A 20,009-nucleotide genomic window follows, 5' to 3' on the forward strand; every position below is an offset into this window, starting at 1 on the left:
CGCTCAGACACACCCCTGGAACCCCGACCTGGGATATTCTATCTCCTACCCAAGATCCATAAACCTGGAAATCCTGGGCGCCCCATCATCTCAGGCATTGGCACCCTGACAGCAGGATTGTCTGGCTATGTAGACTCCCTCGTCAGGCCCTATGCTACCAGCACTCCCAGCTACCTTCGAGACACCACTGACTTCCTGAGGAAACTTCAATCCATCGGTGATCTTCCTGATAACACCATCCTGGCCACTATGGATGTAGAAGCCCTCTACACCAACATTCCACACAAAGATGGACTACAAGCCATCAAGGACACTATCCCCGATAATGTCACGGCTAACCTGGTGGCTCAACTTTGTGACTTTGTCCTTACCCATAACTATTTTACATTTGGGGACAATGTATACCTTCAGATCAGCGGCACTGCTATGGGTACCCGTATGGCCCCACAGTATGCCAACATTTTTATGGCTGATTTAGAACAACGCTTCCTCAGCTCTCGTCCCCTAAAGCCCCCACTCTACTTGCGCTATATTGATGACATCTTCATCATCTGGACCCATGGAAAAGAAGCCCTTGAGGAATTCCACCATGATTTCAACAATTTCCATCCCACCATCTACCTCAGCCTGGTCCAGTCCACACAAGAGATCCACTTCCTAGACACTACAGTGCTAATAAACAATGGTCACATAAACACCACCCTATACCAGAAACCTACTGACCGCAATTCCTACCTACATGCCTCCAGCTTTCACCCTGACCACACCACACGATCCATCGTCTACAGGCAAGCTCTGCGATACAACCGCATTTGCTCCAACCCCTCAGACAGAGACAAACACCTACAAGATCTCTATCAAGCTTTCTTACAACTACAATACCCACCTGTGGAAGTGAAGAAACAGATTGATAGGGCCAGAAGAGTTCCCAGAAGTCACCTACTACAGGACAGGCCTAACAAAGAAAATAACAGAACGCCACTAGCCGTCACCTTCAGCCCCCAACTAAAACCCCCCCAACGCATTATTAAGGATCTACAACCTATCCTGAAGGATGACCCAACACTCTCACAAATCTTGGGAGACAGGCCAGTCCTTGCCTACAGACAGCCCCACAACCTGAAGCAAATACTCACCAACAACCACATACCACACAACAGAACAACTAACCCAGGAACCTATCCTTGCAACAAAGCCCGTTGCCAACTGTGCCCACATCTATTCAGGGGACACCATCACAGGGCTTAATAACATCAGCCACACTATCAGAGGCTCGTTCACCTGCACATCCACCAATGTGATATATGCCATCATGTGCCAGCAATGCCCCTCTGCCATTTACATTGGTCAAACTGGACAGTCTCTACGTAAAAGAATAAATGGACACAAATCAGATGTCAATAATTATAACATTCATAAACCAGTCGGAGAACACTTCAATCTCTCTGGTCACGCAATCACCGACATGAAGGTCGCTATCTTACAACAAAAAAACTTCAAATCCAGACTCCAGCGAGAGACTGTTGAATTGGAATTCATTTGCAAATTGGATACTATTAATTTAGGCTTAAATAGAGACTGGGAGTGGCTAAGTCATTATGCAAGGTAGCCTATTTCCCCTTGCTTTTTCCTACCCCGTCCCCACCCAGATGTTCTGGTTAAACTTGGATTTAAACTTGGAGAGTGGTCAGTTTGGATGAGCTATTGCCAGCAGGAGAGTGAGTTTATATGTGTGTGTGTGTGTGTGTGTTCCCGGGGGGCGAGAGAGCCTGGATCTGTGCTGGAAATGGCCCACCTTGATTATCATGCACATTGTAGGGAGAGTGGTCACTTTTGATAAGCTATTACCAGCAGGAGAGTGAGTTTGTGTGGGGGGGGGCGGAGGGTGAGAAAACCTGGATTTGTGCTGGAAATGGCCCAACTTGATGATCACTTTAGATAAGCTATTACCAGCAGGACAGTGGGGTGAGAGGGGGTATTGTTTCATGGTCTCTGTGTGTATATAATGTCTACTGCAGTTTCCACGGTATGCATCCGATGAAGTGAGCTGTAGCTCACGAAAGCTCGTGCTCAAATAAATTGGTTAGTCTCTAAGGTGCCACAAGTACTCCTTTTCTTTTTGCAAAGACAGACTAACACGGCTGTTACTCTGAAACCTATGGTGAAGACTGAGATTAAGCAAATCATTTTGAACATGGTCTCTTCTTACAAAACATAAAATAAAATCTGAGACTAACCTAAAATGAAGTAATATTTTGGTACTGTTTGTATATTGGTTTGAAAATATAAAGCACTACAATAGTGTTAACAGGATTTATACCTGTCAAGTGCACTCACAGCTAGATTTAGTTTTATTTCCATTTTAAGGTAATATTAGCATTAAACAAATCCAGATCTATATTTATTAATTTGCCAGTTTGCAGAATTAGCTGTCCTGAGAAAGCTCCAAAACAAATAAGCATTGCAAAACAGGAAAAAAATACTTAAGAAACATTTACTTACAATAAATAGGAAGTCAGTAGTGTGACAGAAGGGTGAAAGTATTCTTATTTCACATTTTACCAAGGATTCTGGATTGCCACATTTTATCCAGGAAGGGCCTCATCCAAAGCCCATTGAAGTAAATGGAAAGACTCTCATAGACTTCAGTAGGATTTGGATCACGTTGAAAGTACTATCTTGATCTAAGAGACAAAGTTATGCTTCTGTAATTGATTTTCTCCTGCATAAATCAAAACTCTCTCATTTGCTCATCTATGGGAGAGAAGTAACATTCTCTTTCTCTTTCTGAAAAATAAGTCTTTAACAATTGCCCTGAAAGGATTAAACATAGCAGTAGCCTATTACAAGACAGTAACCTGGAGAGTTGTAATTTTATGAGAGTTAACCTTACATTGTTTCCACTAGTCTCTGGTTTACTACTTTTCTGTCTGGTGTTAATAAAAGAAGCATTTTACAAAGGTATGTAGGAACATGCTTATCTTGATGTATGAGACTCACGTCTGTAATTCCATCTACATGTAGGAGAAAAAACTCCTTTGGCAAGGCTGCACCTCAAGTGCAGAAGGTGGGGGCCTGCAAGCATTTTAAAAATTAATACTTGCCACTACACACTTGTATTAAACTCCCAAGGTTACAGCTTTTCTCTGACCTTGGCTTGGTAAATACTGCCACCACCCAAATGCAAACTCCCTTGCAGATCCCAAAAAGGCACACTTGGGAATTCCTTCCTGTGGGATACCTTCAAGCCCTCTTCCTCCCCCCCCCCCCTCCCGGGGAAGAGCTGAGTCAGAAAAAAAGGAAATTAGCTGTTGCCAACAGCTAATTTAACAACATATGGAGAAACCTCTTGGGACACCAAAAATTCAATCCTGTTCTCAAGGTAAATTTTATTTTAAAAAAAAAAAGAAAATACATCTGGAACTTAAGGCTTTTGATAGATTTAAAAAAAACAATTCTCAAAATTAAGGCCCCAAAATAGCTTTCTTGGGGGTTCAGCTTAAAGGTTACAAGCAAACAAAAGCATCTGGGGTTAGCACAGAGGAGTCCACAAGCCTTACAGAAAATAAAAATAAAAAAATCTAATCACCTCTATCTAAACATTCCCTGTTCCAATGAATCCTTCTAGGTATTGACGATGAATTTTCATATCTGGTCCAAACTTTACACAGCATTCCAGCTGCCCCGTCTCTTCAGCCCAGAGAGAACAACAGAGAGACAAAGGGAAAGCTTTTTTTCCCATTTTAAAAAGTTCATTGGCTTTTTTGGTCAGGCGCTCACTCCCTTTTCTTTACCTGGGGGACTTTTTAACCCTTTACAGGTAAAGCAAGCAGCCACCAAGAGGGATGTTATAGCTAACTGGCTGTGCATAAAAGGGAGCCCCCCTTCATTTATCACATCTTTAAATGAACATCATTTCACAAATGAAATATTCCTCCAAATATTCCAGTACTCTGGTACATTTATAAAGAATGTTTCATGCACCACATTGTGGGTAATTATATGAAAGGACTCCATGGTTCTAAAATTAAACTGGCTCTTTATTCAGAACACCATTTACAGAGCTCCCCAGAGTTGCATCTAGCATTCTACCCATATGCACACAGTCTGACTTCTTGGTGCCTCCTCCAATCTCTTCCCTTCTGCAACCTGTGCTCCTCCCTCCAATTTCCATGGATTTTGCTACAAAAAGTTACTTCATTTACTGAGGTAACATTGATGTTACTTCCCATAAATTAGGGGTTCTCAAACTGGGGCTCCTATAATTCTGAAAAGCCTAAATTCAGCTAGTTAGACTGTTAAAAATTACTGCTATTGGAGCTGTTCTTTGCTCCAGTCAAGCATAGAAGAGCTCATTTGAAGGAAAGTTTGGTTTGTTTGGTTTTGGTTTTGGCAACTCCGTTATCTGAGACGTTGCCACTGTACTGGCAATATCCAAAATGAGAGGGAAATATTTCTTTTTTTTTTTTTGGGGGGGGGGGGGGGAGGCATAGCTCAGAGATTTGAACATTGGCCTGCTAAACCCAGGGTTGAGAGTTCAATCCTTGAGGGGACCATTTGGGATCTGGGGCAAAAATTGGGGATTGGTCCTGCTTTGAGCAGGGGGTTGGACTAGATGACCTCCTGAGGTCCCTTCCAACCCTGCTATTCTATGATTCTATGACCCCTCAGGGGGTGATGAGGTTATTACCTGGGGGATCAGCCTCCACCCCAAACCCCGCTTTGCAGCCAGCATTTATAATGGTGTTAAATATATTAAAAAGTGTTTTTAATTTATAAGGGGAGGGGGTCACACTCAGAGATGTGCTATATGAAAGGGGTCACCAGTACAAAAGTTTGAGAACCACTGCCATAAATGATCAGTTACTGAACAAATAGCTCAAGTGATCAAAACATGAATATTCATATTAATGTATAACACCAGGGTGCTGAAAGTGCATATGCAAGAGCAGCTAACTGGGACCACAGAACTTCTGAGGACCCTATAGAGAGTCTCCCACATAGGTTTCTTTCCCCTATGCACAATTTCTTCAAATAGATTGTTGCTTCCTAGTTTTTTATCTGAAAAAAGGAACCCATCCCTGCCAGCATGAATGCATCTCAAGTATTATAGTCACTGCTCTGCCTCTGAGTATGCACACTTGTCACCTGAGGGGCCCTGATCTCCAAGATCCTGCCCTAAAGTTCACATATTCACAAGTCAATAGAAATGTAAGCACAATGTTTTGTCTGCATTCTGTGCCATGGATGTCTGTAGTCAGAGATTTGCAGAACCCATGGGAGGCAGAACAACTAAACTATCTTATTCACCACCTGCTGGCACAGCCAAGCTGTTCTGTGGAATGTTTTGCATAGCCCACATGTAGAGCTAGTTCCAGAGTTTCCCTCGTGATACTTACCTTGAGGCAGCAGAGATCAGCAAGGACATCATTCCAACCAATACTAGAGATGAATTGGGAATTGCAGAGCAAGTAGCACATCATTTGCTTGCTTGCAGGGAAATAACAATCTGCCTCTTCTTGGGGATTACAACTTCTCATTTTAGCAAGATATATCGTAACCCCTAGTTGAAACAAATTCCTCAGTTGTGCAGAGGGAGGACGGTCTCATGGCCAAAGCATTGGCCTGATAATAAATAGATCTGGATACTATAGCCAGCTCTGCTACAGACTTTGTGTGTGACTTTAGACAAATCACTTAACTGCTCTTTGCTTGAGTTTCCCCATCCGTTCAATACGGATGATACTTCCCTACTTAGTGGGTGGTTTGGAGCACAAATTGTTTGTGAGGTCTTCTAAGCCTCTACTCCTGCGTGCCATAGAGAAACCTAAAAATAATATTGAATAAGCAGTATTATCTGCATGGTCTTGTGGCATCTACATATGACTGCCATGGCTTTGAACCCCTTTGAATGGCTTTTGCACACACTTTGTCAGGCCATTCCCCTCTGGTAATCTTCTGAACTCATGTTACACAAGTGAGTACGTTATCCATTATCTTTCAGAGCTGTGTGCACACACGTGGATTTCCACAGCTCAGAAAGTGTACTTTGTGAATTATTTCCTTGCTTTTCAGGACATCTGCATGGTCACACTTCTGCCCTGAATTTGAACCAGTGTGATTTTGTATTTTCATATACAAAGTATAATATTTCAGTTCCTTAAGCTTTTTAACATCCAGATAATCTTTAAAAACAATGAGTTACTGGATCGCTTCCCTGAATAACCTGCATGTAAATGGTAGCTTTAGACATGCAATCAGTGTTAATGTGATATTATAGATTTGTCCATGAAGTACTGATTTTATGTTCATATGATAAATGTAAATGTTTGTCATGGCCTCACATTTATATATGACCCCTGTACAGGCCAGTCCATAGGCAAGGATTTATTAATATCCAGTTTTCCATAGTAATTTTTCATACAGAAACGTTCTAACTAGAAAAAGGGGCAAAAAACACAGTTGACCTAGTAGCACAAGAATTTATCTTCAATGAATAGGGCCTTTAATTATATTCTAGTGCTGCTGTATGCATAATACTGTAAAACTGCTGAAGAGTAGAGTAAGTAATTTCAGTATGAATTTATTAAATCAATTAGATTTACAGAAATGATTTGAAACATAGTACCGCAATATTGGGCACACCAAGTATATAAAAATCTAAAGTAGTTGCATGCAAGGGTGGTATCGTTTCTAACGGGAATCTGTCTTGGTTATAACAGTAAAAATAATTGATTCTACTTGTCGTGAAAAGCTTATTCTGTAAGTTATTCTTTCCCTAATAGCACCTCAGAGGTAGGGCCATATCATTTTAGTTTGCCTGGGACTCTCTGGACCTGGTCAAGGATTTCATAAACTGGTGAGAATTTATAACACCAGTTCAAACTGATCAGTTTTTCTCCTCACAAGACAAGCAATGTATACTAGATTAAATGTATCCAAAAAGTTAGTCATATTTTGTATGATTAAATCTCACATATATGTTGCACTTACTTTTCCACCTCATGTACATTATTTGCGGAGGTAATATTAGAAAAGTAAATCAATATGAGTTTGCACAAAAAGTAGTTTCATGTGCCATGCAGCAGCTAAAGGAAAGGAGAGCAAACAGCCTAACAAGGAGTATGCTGAAGTGCCTAATAGCTATCTTAGGCCTGGTCTACACTACGAGTTTATGTCGGATTTAGCAGCATTAAATCGAATTAAGCCTGCACCCATCCACACAAGAAAGCCATTTTTTCAACATAAAGGGCTCTTAAAACCGATTTCTGTACTCCTCCTCAACTAGGGCATTAGCGCTGAAATCAACATCGCCGTTTTGAATTAGGGTTAGTGTGGATGCAGTTCGAAGGTATTGGCCTCCGGGAGCTATCCCACAGTGCACTGTTGTGACCGCTCTGGACAGCACTCTGAACGCGGATGCACTGGCTAGGTGTACAGGAAAAGCCCCAGGAACTTTTGAATCTCATTTCCTGTTTGGCCAGGCAAGCTCATCAGCACAGGTGACCATGCAGAGCTCATCAGCAGAGATAACCATGAAGTCCCAGAATCGAAAAAGAGCTCCAGCATGGACCGAACGGGAGGTACTGGATCTGATCGCTGTATGGGGAGGGGAATCCGTGCTATCAGAACTACGTTCCAAAAGGCAAAATGCCAAAACATTTTAAAAAATCTCAGAGGGACAGAGGCTACATCAGGGACGCAACACAGTGCTGTGTGAAACTTAAGGAGCTCAGACAACCGTACCAGAAAACCAAAGAATCAAACGGATGCTCCAGGACAGAGTCCCAGACATGCCACTTCTATGCTGAGCTGCATGCAATTCTGGGGGGTGTGGGGCGCCACCACTACCTCACCCCTGTCCGTGGACTCCGATGATGGGGTACTCTCTGCCATGCCTGAGGATTTTGCAGATGGGGAAGATGAGGAGGAGGACGACGAGCATGGGGAGAGCACACAGCACACCGTTCTCCCCAACAGCCAGGATCTTTTTATCACACTGACTGAAATACCCTCCCAACCCAACGAAGCTGGAGAAGGGACCTCTGGTGAGTGTACCTTTTTAAATATAATACATGTTATAAAAGCAAGCGTTTTTTAATGATTAAGTAGCCCTGAGGACTTGGGATGAATTCATGGCCAGTACTGCTACTGGAAAAGTCTGTTAACGTGTCTGGGGATGGAGTGGAAATCCTCCAGTATCTCCATTAAGCTCTCCTGGAGGTACTCTAAAAGCCTTTGCAGAAGATTTCTGGGGAGAGCAGCCTTATTCCGTCCTCCATGGTAGGACACTTTACCACACCATGCTAGTAGCAAGTAATCTGGTATCATTGTATGAGAAAGCGTGGCAGCATATGGTCCTGGTGTTTTCTGGCATTGAAGCAACATCCGTTCTTTATCTCTCTGTGTTATCCTCAGGAGAGTGATATCGTTCATGGTAACCTGGTTGAAATAGGGGAATTTAATTAAGAGAATATTCAGAGGTGCCCATTGCTACTGGGCTGTTTGCGTGTGGCTGAAAAGAAATCCTCCCTGCAGTTAGCCACGTGGGGGGCATTGGCGCTGAGCTATTCGTGTTTGGCTAGCAGGAATCTTCCCTGATACCAGCCAGGTGGTGGGGGAGAGGAAAAGCGATCATCCCAGAGAATTGGATGGGGGGAGGGGGTTAGTTTGGTTTCTGCTGCTGCACGTTAACAGGAAAACCACAGCACTAAATGGCCAACTCAACGGGCTTTGCTTGGTATGGGAAAGGAGGGCGCTGCTGTTATGAAGGTTGCAGAAACCAAAAGTTTTGCTTACCATGGCTGCCTGCAAGCTGAATTCTGTTGCCTGGCACTGCGTGTGTGATCTCTAACACCAAAGCCGCAGGCACTCAATATAAGATGCAAAATGTGACCTTGTACCAAAATCACATGTGCTATGTAATGTGAATAGTATTGTTTACCGTGAAAGAGTATAGCCATTGTTCTGTAAAATGTATTTTTTTAAATACTTCACTCCCTTTTTTTCCTCCAGCAGCTGCAAATGTTTCAAGCCTCCCACCTCTGTCCCAAAGGCTATCTCAGATAAGGCGGCGAAAAAAATGCACGTGCGATGAAATGTTCTCTGAGCTCATGCAGTCATCCGGCACTGACAGAGCTGTGTGGAGGGACCAATAGCAGAGTACAGGACAGTGGCCGATGAACGTGAGGAGAGGTGGTGGCAGGAAGATCAGAGGAGGCATGAGGCAACGCTGGGGTTACTGCAGGATCAAATGGACGTGCTCCAGCATCTGGTGGAGGTTCATGAACAGCAGCCGCTGCAGCTCCTGCTTAACCACCCTCCCTCCTTCCCAAGTTCCATTGCCTTCTCACCCAGACACCCAAGAACGCAGAGGGGGGAGGCTCCGGGCACCCAACTACTCCACCCTAGTGGACAGCCCAAGCAACAGAAGGCTGTCATTCAACAAGTTTTAAAGTGGCCTTTTCCTTCCCTCCTACCCTCCTCCCACACCCCACCTGGGCTACCTTGTGAGTTATCTCCCTATTTTTGTAATCAATTAATAAAGAATACATGTTTTTTAAAAGATAGTGACTTTATTTCTTTGCAAGCAAGCTGTGATCAAAGGCGGGAGGGCGGGTGGCTTATAGGGAATTAGAGTCAACCAAAGAGGGGGGGGGGGGTTCATCAAGGAGAAACAAACAAAAGTGTCACACAGTACCCTGGGCAGTCATGAAACTGGTTTTCAAAGCTTCTCTGCTGCGCACCGCGCCCTCCTGTGCTCTTCTAACCGCCCTGTTGTCTGGCTGTGCGTATTCAGTGGCCAGGCAATTTGCATCAACCTTCCACCCCACCATAAACGTCTCCCCCTTACTCTCACAGAGATTGTGGAGCACACTGCAAGCTGCAATAACAATGGGAATATTGGTTTTGCTGAGGTCTGAGCGAGTCAGTAAACTGCACCAGCGACCCTTTAAACGTCCAAATGCATACTCTACCACCATTCTGCACTTGCTCAGCCTATAGCTGAACAGCTCCTTACTACTGTCCAGGGTGCCTGTGTACGGCTTCAGGAGCCAGGGCATTAAGGGGTAGACTGGGTCCCCAAGGATAATTATAGGCATTTCAACATCCCCAACAGTTATTTTCTGGTCTGGGAAGTAAATCCCTTCCGGCAGCCATTTAAACAGACCAGAGTTTCTGAAGACGTGAGCGTCATGAACCTTTCCCGACCATCCCACGTTGATGTTGGTGAAACGGCCCTTGTGATCTACCAGTGCTTGCAGCACCAATGAAAAGTACCCCTTGTGGTTTATGTACTGGCTGCCCTGGTGGTCCGGACCCAAGATAGGGATATGCGTTCCATCTATAGCCCCACCACAGTTAGGGAATCCCATTGCAGCAAAGCTATCTAGTATGACCTGCATATTTCCCAGAGTCACTACCTTTGATAGAAACAGCTCAATGATTGCACTGGTTACTTGCATCACAGCAACCCCCCAGAGTAGATTTGCCCACTCCAAATTGATTACCAACTGATTGGTAGCTGTCTGGCATTGCAAGCTTCCACAGGGCTGTTGCCACTCGCTTGTGAACTGTGAGGGCTGCTCTCATCTTGGTATTCTTGTGCTTCAGGGCAGGGGAAAGCAAGTCACAAAGTTCCATGAAAGTGTCCTTACACATGCGAAAGTTTCAGAGCCACTGGGAATCATCCAGACCTGCAACACTATGTGGTCCCACCAGTCTGTGCTTGTTTCCCCGGCCCAGAATTGGTGTTCCAGGGCATGAGCCTTCCCCATTAACACCATGATCTCCAAATTGCGGGGGAACGCAGTTTTAGAGAAAAGTGTGTTCATGTCCTCATCACCGCGCTTCCGTCACCTCCTTGCCTAGTTTTTCAGGTGCTGGTTCTACATAAACTGCACAATCATGCGCGAGGTGTTTACAATGGTCATAACTGCTGCGGTGAGCTGAACGGGTTCCATGCTTGCTGTGCTATGGAGTCTGCTCCTGCTCAGGCAATCCAGGGAAAAGGCAGCAAAATGATTGTTTGCCGTTGCTCTGATGGAGGGAGGGGCAACCAACAACATGGCTTACAGGGCTGGCTTACAGGGAATTAAAATCAACAAAGGGGGTGGCTTTGCGAGAAACAGAATGGCCCCCTCAAGGATAGAACTCAAAACTGGGTTTAGCAGGCCATTGATTTCATGGAGGGAGGGGGAGAAAATGAATACAAAACAAATCTGGTCTATTTCTTGTTTTGATCCACTTCATCTGTCTTTATACATCTTGCTGGCAGCAGACTGTGCAGTACGACCGCTAGCCGTCGTCATCTCCTGGGTGCTCGGCAGAAGACAGTGCAGTATGACTGCTGGCCATCGTCATCTCCTGGCTGCTCATTAAAAGACGGTGCAGTAGGACTGCCGGTAGCACTGAGTCGCCATGAGACGAAACTTAAAAGAGTAATGACCTGGCTGAGTCACTCCCATGTTTCCCCAGGCTCCCCAACCTCATCAAGGTCAGTTAAAAGAGCACCCTGGAATATGTCGATGACAGCTACTAGTCATACTGCACTGTCTGCTGCCAAAAGGCAATAAGCTGCTGCTGTGTAGCAGTGCAGTACCGCGTCTGCCAGCACTCAGGAGACATACGGTGACAGTTAGCTGAGCAGGCTCCATACTTGCCGTGTTATGGCGTCCGCACGGGTAACCCAGGAAAAAAGGCACGAAATGATTGCCTGCCGTTGCTTTCACGGAGGGAGGGAGGAAAGGGGGGCCTGACGATATGTACCCAGAACCACCCACAACAATGTTTTAGCCCCATAAGGCATTGGGATTTCTACCCAGAATTCAAATGGGCAGCAGAGAGTGTGGGAACTGTGGGATAGCTACCCACAGTGCAACACTCCAGAAGTCGACGGTTGCCTCGGTACTGTGGACGCACTCCGCCGACTACCTGCACTTAGTGCATTTGTGTGGGGACACACACAATCGACTGTATAAAAACGCTTTCTACAAAACCGACTTCTATAAATTTGACCTAATTTCATAGTGTAGACAAGGCCTTACAATAGACTCTGGAAATATAACATTACTTCTATATTTATAGTTTGCGAGGGTGGGAGGGAAGTCACAAGGCTGTTCAGAAAGTAACACAATAAAGATTACCTAGATATCTTAATGTTTTATTCAAATAAGCAGGATCTGATGAAGTTTACCTTAAGGTACACAAGGGAATAGGTATAGTAGTACAGGAATCACAGTAGTTAATTTTATTCATGGGGCAGTCAGGAAGGTCTCAGAACACTTTTACAGGCAAACGTTATTGTATCTTTTTGAAGATGTACAGAAATTAGAAGTGTTTGTACAGTCTACACAAAAGGATACAAGTGGAGGTATACTTCCTAAGGGGTTTTTAGGAACTGAGGGAGCCATTTATGGAAGTGAGGTAAAACAAATTCTAGTCTTAAAGCATTTCTGTTCATAAATGGTAGAAATATGCTGAAAACCAGATCTCTGCTTATTTTAGACTTCCTGGTATAATGTTCTCCTTGAGGCATTAGAAAAGATGATGAAAAATGTAAACACAAATACTGGGCTAATCTGCTATGTTCAGGTCTCTGCACATTCTGAATGCACAACCCTAAATAAAACTGATAGAGAATTACAAACAATAGCATTTACCTTCAGTGTCTGATAAATTGCTAAGATAACTAATAAAACTGTCATTTTGAAATTATTTAGATTCTAGGGGAAAGTTGAGGTGAGGCATGTGTGAATGCATACAGTTGGTTTCATCAAGACAAAACAAAATCCAATACATCTTTCTTTGATATGATATCTAGCTTAGAGTAGATAAAGGAAATGGAGTGGGGTTTCAACAAGTCACTGTCACTGGGGAAATTAGAGCGATATAAATGAGATTTTACTAGTACACATGTATACAGAATTGGATTAAATTGGATTAAAAGTGCATAGATTATGATGGTTAAATATCAAGTGGGAAGAAGTGTTGATGTGCTGCTTGAATTCTTCTGGGTCCCATACTAAGTGGTGTTGATGGTGGTTGTGGCTGTTTTTAAATTTATTATTATTGACCAGTTGGGGGATGAAGTAGAGAGTGTTCTAATGAAGTGATAGGAAATACTGTGAAAGCTAGTTTTAAAGATACAATGTGATATTAGTAAAATAAAGTGGGCAAAAAGGGTATCTAATAAATGTAGAGTGTTTTACATGGGAATGAATGATGACGTATATACACTGTTCTTTAAGAATACCGTTAAGGTAATACCACCCAAGAAGGGGAGAATATGAGAAAGACAAAGAATATAGTGGGTTGCTTTACCAGGAATACCATATGTAAAACAAGCAGAGTAATTATTTCTCTCTAGTCATAACGGGTTAAGCCTGAGATGGAACAATATGTTCAGTTTTTTGCACCAGGGTTTAGGCAAATTTAAGTGAGTTCAAACTATTCCTGATTTTTCAAAGAGAACTGGGCATGTTCCTTGGGGTAGAGAAATATGGCAGAGGGAAGGCCATGATATAATTGACTGTTCCTTCGAAAGGGAATTTTCTTATGTCCTGAATTTTTTGCCACTTGCAGCAAAACACACTGTCAAGGTTCCTTCCCCACTCTGAACTCTAGGGTACAGATGAGGGGACCTGCATGAGAAACCCCCTAAGCTTATTTTTACTAGCTTAGGTTAAAACTTCCCCAAGGTACAAACTATTTTTCCTTTTGTCCCTGGACTTTTTTTGCTGCCACCACCAAGCGTCTAACAAATATAACTGGGAAAGAGCCCACTTGGAAACGTCTTTTCCCCCAAAATCCCCCCAAGCCCTACATCACCTTTCCTGGGGAAGGCTTGATAAAAATCTTCACCAATTTGCATCGGTGCATAGACCCAAACCCTTGGATCTTAAGAACAATGAAAAAGCAATCAGGTTTGTAAAAGAAGAATTTTAATTGAAGAAAAAATAAAAGAATCACCTCTGTAAAATCAGGATGGTAAATACCTTACAGGGTAATCAGATTCAAAACATAGAGAATCCCTCAAGGCAAAACCTTAAGTTACAAAAAGACTCAAAAACAGGAATATACATTCCATTCACCACAACTTATTTGATCAGCCATTTAAACAAAACAGAATCTAACACATATCTAACTAGATTGCGTATTAACCCTTTACAGGAGTTCTAACCTGCATTCCTGCTCTGGTCCCGGCAAAAGAAAAAAAAAAACACAGGCAGAGAGAACCCTTTGTTCCCCCCCACCCCCCAGCTTTGAAAGTATCTTGTCTCCTCTTTGGTCATTTTGGTCAGGTGACAGCGAGGTTATCTTTAGCTTCTCAACCCTTTACAGGTGAAAGGGTTTTTTTCCTCTGGCCAGGAGGGATTTAAAGGTGGTTAGCCTTCCCTTTATATTTATGACACACACATTTTGCCTTTTTGCTTAGTGTGTGAATTTGTTAAATGCTGTGCTCTCTGTGTATTCTTCTATTCTTTGCTGGGATGACAGCTTCAATAAGATTAGGGTGAACTTGGAGATGGTACCCAATTTATTCCACTTCTTTCTTTAAAACATCATGTACTCTTGTGCATTTTCCTGCTCGGTGCTTCTTTTTGAACCATGGTTGATGTCTTCAACTAACTTTCAGATAAATAGATTTGCTTATAGTGTCCACACCTGTTGTACTTTAATCAACTTGTTTCCATGTCAGAATAACTTTTCTTGCCCAAGTCCCCTGTTGAACCCAGCTGAAGTGTAACAAGTGTATCAAGCCAGACCCAGTTATAGAAGTGTAGTTCTTCTATAGCCATTGTCATACCATGTATTATTATTTGTGTGCAAACCAGATTCTCTTTGAAAAATAGCCCAATCATATTGATTATAGCTGTAGATTATTATAACTGTAGATGGAGCGCCTATAATTATAATGGGGTAGAGGTTGCTCAAAAGACTTTTTTTAAAAAAAGCTCCCAAACTCCAGCAATTATTTCTCAGGTAACCTTTTGGCAGATTTATTCAACCTCTGCTCATGCCTTTTTCCTTTCTTTCTGTTTCCATTGTTACTACTACAAAGCTGTAGTTGGCTGTTTTGATGCTGACTTTATTCATGCCCAGTTCCAACTTCTAAAGTTAGGTGCTTTTATTTTCAAAAATCACAATTTCTTGTGCATAAATAAACCTTGTGCTCACCACATCAGTCTTGTGAAAATAATACAGTGCATTTATTAAAGAGCCAGATTTAAGTTACCTCAGTGTAAAGCTGGAGTAACCTCACAACTGTTATAGAGGTCAGAATTTGGTCCAAAGTTAGTCAGAATGGAAAGGGGCAAAAAGAGAATAAATTATAATAATAAAAAAGTTATTTACCACAATTATCTGCTGGTAGAGGAGGGGACAACTGTAACGAAGCCAAAAGAATGCTGCCCTCCTCCCATCCTCTCCACTGGAGCTATGTCTGTAAAATTTCTGAAATCTGATTGATATGGTGATATTGTATTATAAAAAACTGCCATGTCATGAATGTATATATGTATGTGGATCCTCCCCTATACTAATAAACCCAGAAAAAGATACGAACCACAGAGATATGAGAGAAGGTGCTTAGGCCTCAATGACCCTATTCAGGAAAGCTGCCCTTAGAAAACCAATTTGGCTGACTCCTCGGAAAGGTGGGAGGAATGTAGGAGTAGTGGAAACTTCCCAGGAACAGAATGAGACCAGTGACCAGGAGGGGTTTAAACCAAGGAACATATAGGAATAGGGGACCCAGACAGGTAGATGCAGCATGGGGCAGGAGAAAGAAAGAAAGTTCACAGAAACTGGGTAAGAGGCTCCAGAAGGAAGAGGTCACATGCCATCTAGCAGCCTTATGGGGCAGGAGTTTCTAATAGCTTTCCAGAGCCAGGTGGGCCCCAGGATTCTGGACAACCCAAGGGACTTAGACCTCAGCCAAGGAATGCCTTGAAACAGTGAGAGAGGGACATGCCTTTAGTATTTATTGTTTTGTATGATTTGTACACTCGTGCATTGTATGATTAAACATAAAGATGTTAGAATCTGTGTATGAGTGTGTGTTAACTGCTTCACAACTGCTTTTTGCCCCGAGAAAGCTGAACTATAAACCAGAAGCTTCACACCTTCTGGGTAGAGACAGCTATGTTCAAGTAACTGGAATATATAGGGGGTCAGTGCTGGTGGTAGGGCTTATTGCAGGTGGGCTGAGGAGCCCCATTTCTGAGGAGGGGTAGCAGACTGAGAGTCAGAGCCCAGGAAATATGCCAGAGAGGCCAAGTAAGAAACCAGCTTGCTGAGGCTTTAGAAGCGTCACACAAATGAGGAGATACAATGCACAGCAATCCTAGTGGGTGGGCAAGAGTGAGCACTTGCTAGGGTCTCTCATACACCCTCTCTGGGGTGGAGAAGCTTTGTCAGGACCATCCAGGGAAAGAAAACCCTTCTCCCGTTTAAGGATTGCCCCGCCCACCTTTTTTTAGTGGATGTTAGAAATAATCCAGTATGGATACAAAATCCAATTCCACTCCATGACAACTACCTGTTCCCCATCTCTTTTTCTCAGAGATAAAAAGGGGGTAAGATACTATCACAGCCAATAAAACATCTTTCCCTTTGGCCTCTTTACAACACCAACTGTTCCCCAAATGCCTGGTGGACAGCATGCCTTAGACACAAGTGAAATACTTGCCTATGTGTAGCTGGCTGCTTCAGGATTGCAGTGGAAAGTGTGGGAAAAGAACCTGTTTAGGCAAGAGTACACTCATTCTCAGCCACTCCGTTGGGAAGTGTTGGCTTTCTGAGATTGGTGCTTGGATCATCCAATCTATCTTGTGACTATTCAAGATCTTATAACATTCAAAGTCTACTAAAATATACTGATACTTGTTCTGCTTTTGCAAAGTGAACTATCTCAACCGGTCAGTATCCTCAAGTCACTTTGTGTTGCTCAACAGAACAAGATTGATGGTTTTAAATCACTATAGCTGATACCTCAGTTATACCATTTTAGCCAGTGAGAATTAGTTTTCACATTTTTGGGGAGGGAAATGGAAAAATAAAGGTTTTGAGAGCAATGGAAAGACAGTCGCTTCTTAAAAGCATTATCTGACATTGCTTTGTATTTTTAAACATTCAGGATTCATTGGAAGAAGTTTAGTGAACAAAATAACAAGAACCTTTATTTTATCATTACCTCTTTATGTTGCATTCTAGTCACTAGCTGTTTGGCCTTTTATCTACAGCTCAGACTTTGGATGGCTTCCAGTTACATCTGCACACAAAGTTAGAAACCAGTGGTTTTAGATATCTGAGGTAAAAATGAAGGCAACTGTGTAAAACACCAAACAGAAACAGCAGCTGATGGTACATGCCACTAAAGGACTCCTAGAAATCAACTGTAACATTCATGCCCTGAGAACAGACATATTTTGTGGGGCTCTAGGAAAGCAATAATACTAGTCTCCAACCTCAGAAATGGTATATTTTAATCAAGAATATGACATAGCTGATCTTGGAGTCCTGCTGTCCATGTGAGTGGACTCCCGTACTTAAAAAAGATGCCTTTTCATCTCTGGTACCACAACGAGTCTGAATAAGGATAGGCTAACCTGGCACCTACTTGCTAGCATCCCCACAAACCCACGTGTCTCTCCTTGCTGGCCACCACCTCTAACAGAAGCTGGAAGCCTGCGGAGCTCTGCACTATTACCATGGGCATTGCAAGCGCAGGCTGCATAATCCTGCCGTATTTGCAGAGCCACAAGAGGAGCTGTGGGGAACGTGAGGATGCCTTGGAGGCTAGAGTGCTGTGGAAAGAAACAATTCAGGGTTGTTGGTGGCATTCACAGAGCAACTAGACATGATGGAGCACCAGTTCGGGGCCTAAGAAACAACCATGGACTGGTGGGATCATATTGTCATGCAGGTTTGGGATGAAGAGCAGTGGGTGCAGAACTTTCAGATGTGCAAGGCCACATTCCTGGATCTACATGCCGAACTTGCCCTAGCCCTCCAGCACAGAGACATCAAAATCAGAGCCTCATTGACAGAATAAAATTCTATTTTTTGGACCAAAATAATCTTTAACATGAACCAGGCAATTTGAAAAAAAAAGATTTAAAACTTAATACATTAAAGGAACAGAACTCATGAAGGGGAAAGAACAGTCATTTCCATTTCAGGTATATGTACACCAATTGTGGCTTTTGATGGGCTTTAAAAGGTGTCAGAGGGAAAAGGCTGAATTCACAATAATGGACAGCTGAATTCACAATAATGAGTAGGGCGGTCAGTATGGGGCAATGTGGGACAGCTGCTGGAGGACAGTAATGGTTGACATAAGTAATGCAGTGTCTACACATTCACTGCATTGACCTAAGTATATCAACCATGACTCTACACCACTCATGAAGCTGGTGTTATTAAATCTGCACAGGGAGGCACTTATGTCAGCAAGAGCCAAATTAAGTGAAGACACATCCACAGCTAGGTTGATGTAAGCTGCCATGTGTCCACCTAACTGTGTAGTGTAGACCAGGCCTTACTCTTACAGGAATAAACTGGGAACCAGGGAGGCAGGAGAGTATAATAGTTGAAGCAGATGCTTAGGGCTTGTGGACTTTTTTAAAAAAAACTATAAATGCTAATTACATTGAAATATTCATAGGACTTCTGATTTTCTGTTTTTACCAATAAACATCAGTATAGCACCCCCAATAAGATAAGTTTAAAAAGAAAGAAAAAAAAAGAAATTGGCATTTATCCAATAAATGCCAGAAAAACACAGAAAGTGCTTACTTGTATCTAAGGGCTTGTCTATAGGGAACATTAATGAAAACCATGAGGTTATGATTTCTGAAGTACACTAATGTGTTGCACATTAATTGGTCCGTGTAGACCCTGCTAGTGTGCACGAAAGGTTACTTGGTGCATAAGAACATAAGAATGGACATACTGGGTCAGACCAAAGGTCCATCAAGCCCAGCATCCTGTCGTCTGACAGTGGCCAATGGCAGGTGCCCCAAAGGGAATGAACAGACAGGTTATCATCAAGTGTTCCATGCCTTGTCACCCAATCCCAACTTCTGGCAAACGGAGGCTAGGGACACCATTCCTGCCCATCTTGGCTAATAGCCATTGATCGACCTGTCTTCCATGAATCTATTTAGCTCCCTTTTGAATCCCGTTCTAGTATTGGCCTTCACAACACCCTCTGGCAAGGAGTTCCAGAGGCTGGCAGTGTGTTGCTTGAAAAAATACTTTCTTATGTTTGTTTTAAACCTGCTACCTGTTAATTTCATTTGGTGGCCCCTTGTTCTTGTATTATGAGAAGGAGTAAATAACACTTCCTTATTTACTTTCTCTGTACCACTCATGATTTTATAGACCTCTATCATATCCCCTCTTAGTGGCCTCTTTTTCTTTTAACGTAGTGCTGTTTGAGACAGTACTACATTAAAGCACACTAGGGAACGTTATCAAAAGATTACTTATTACAGTATATACGAGTGTAATGAGCAATTTATACAATATACATTACTCATTACAATGTATATGAAGAGAAAGCCCTCAAAAGCCCCGATTAACCTCAAAAATGAAATTAATGAACACCAAAAAACCAGAAGCTCTAAATGTTCAGTATAGATGATCAAATCAAAGACACTCAGATAGATGCCAGCTAGTGTCCTGAGTTTCAGTTGATGTTTCAAATTTCTTCACAATTTACTTAGGCTGCAATGTACTTCTACTTAAATTATAAGGTGTCCAGGGTAGGGACTGTCTTTCTTTTGTGTTTGTATTGTGCCTAGCACAATGGGGCTGGGGACTTCAGACACTACCACAATATAAATTAGTAAAAATAACAATAATCTCTTTATAATCAAGTTTCTTATTCCAAACAAGGTAGCTCTTATACTCACTGCTACTTTCAAATGTAAAACATTTTGTCTTGACTACACAAACTTTTTATTTCTAGTTGCATCTCTCTGCTATCACTTTCGTTTTCA

The 20,009-nt window shown here is 42.6% G+C and overlaps 1 protein-coding gene and 1 long non-coding RNA gene across 3 annotated transcripts in view; both read left to right on the forward strand.

Moving 5' to 3' along the window:
* Positions 1-20,009, forward strand: part of CCDC102B (coiled-coil domain containing 102B) — a 361,276-nt gene that overhangs the window by 223,249 nt on the left and 118,018 nt on the right. The gene's annotated exons all lie outside the window — the stretch shown is intronic.
* LOC142070792 (uncharacterized) lies at positions 7,934-9,561 on the forward strand. The gene is made up of 2 exons (XR_012666724.1): positions 7,934-8,048; positions 9,016-9,561. It is a non-coding gene; the product is annotated as an uncharacterized LOC142070792 (long non-coding RNA).

This window comes from Caretta caretta, chromosome 2 (genome assembly GCF_965140235.1).
Source record: "Caretta caretta isolate rCarCar2 chromosome 2, rCarCar1.hap1, whole genome shotgun sequence".
NCBI classification, from domain to species: Eukaryota; Metazoa; Chordata; order Testudines; family Cheloniidae; genus Caretta; species Caretta caretta.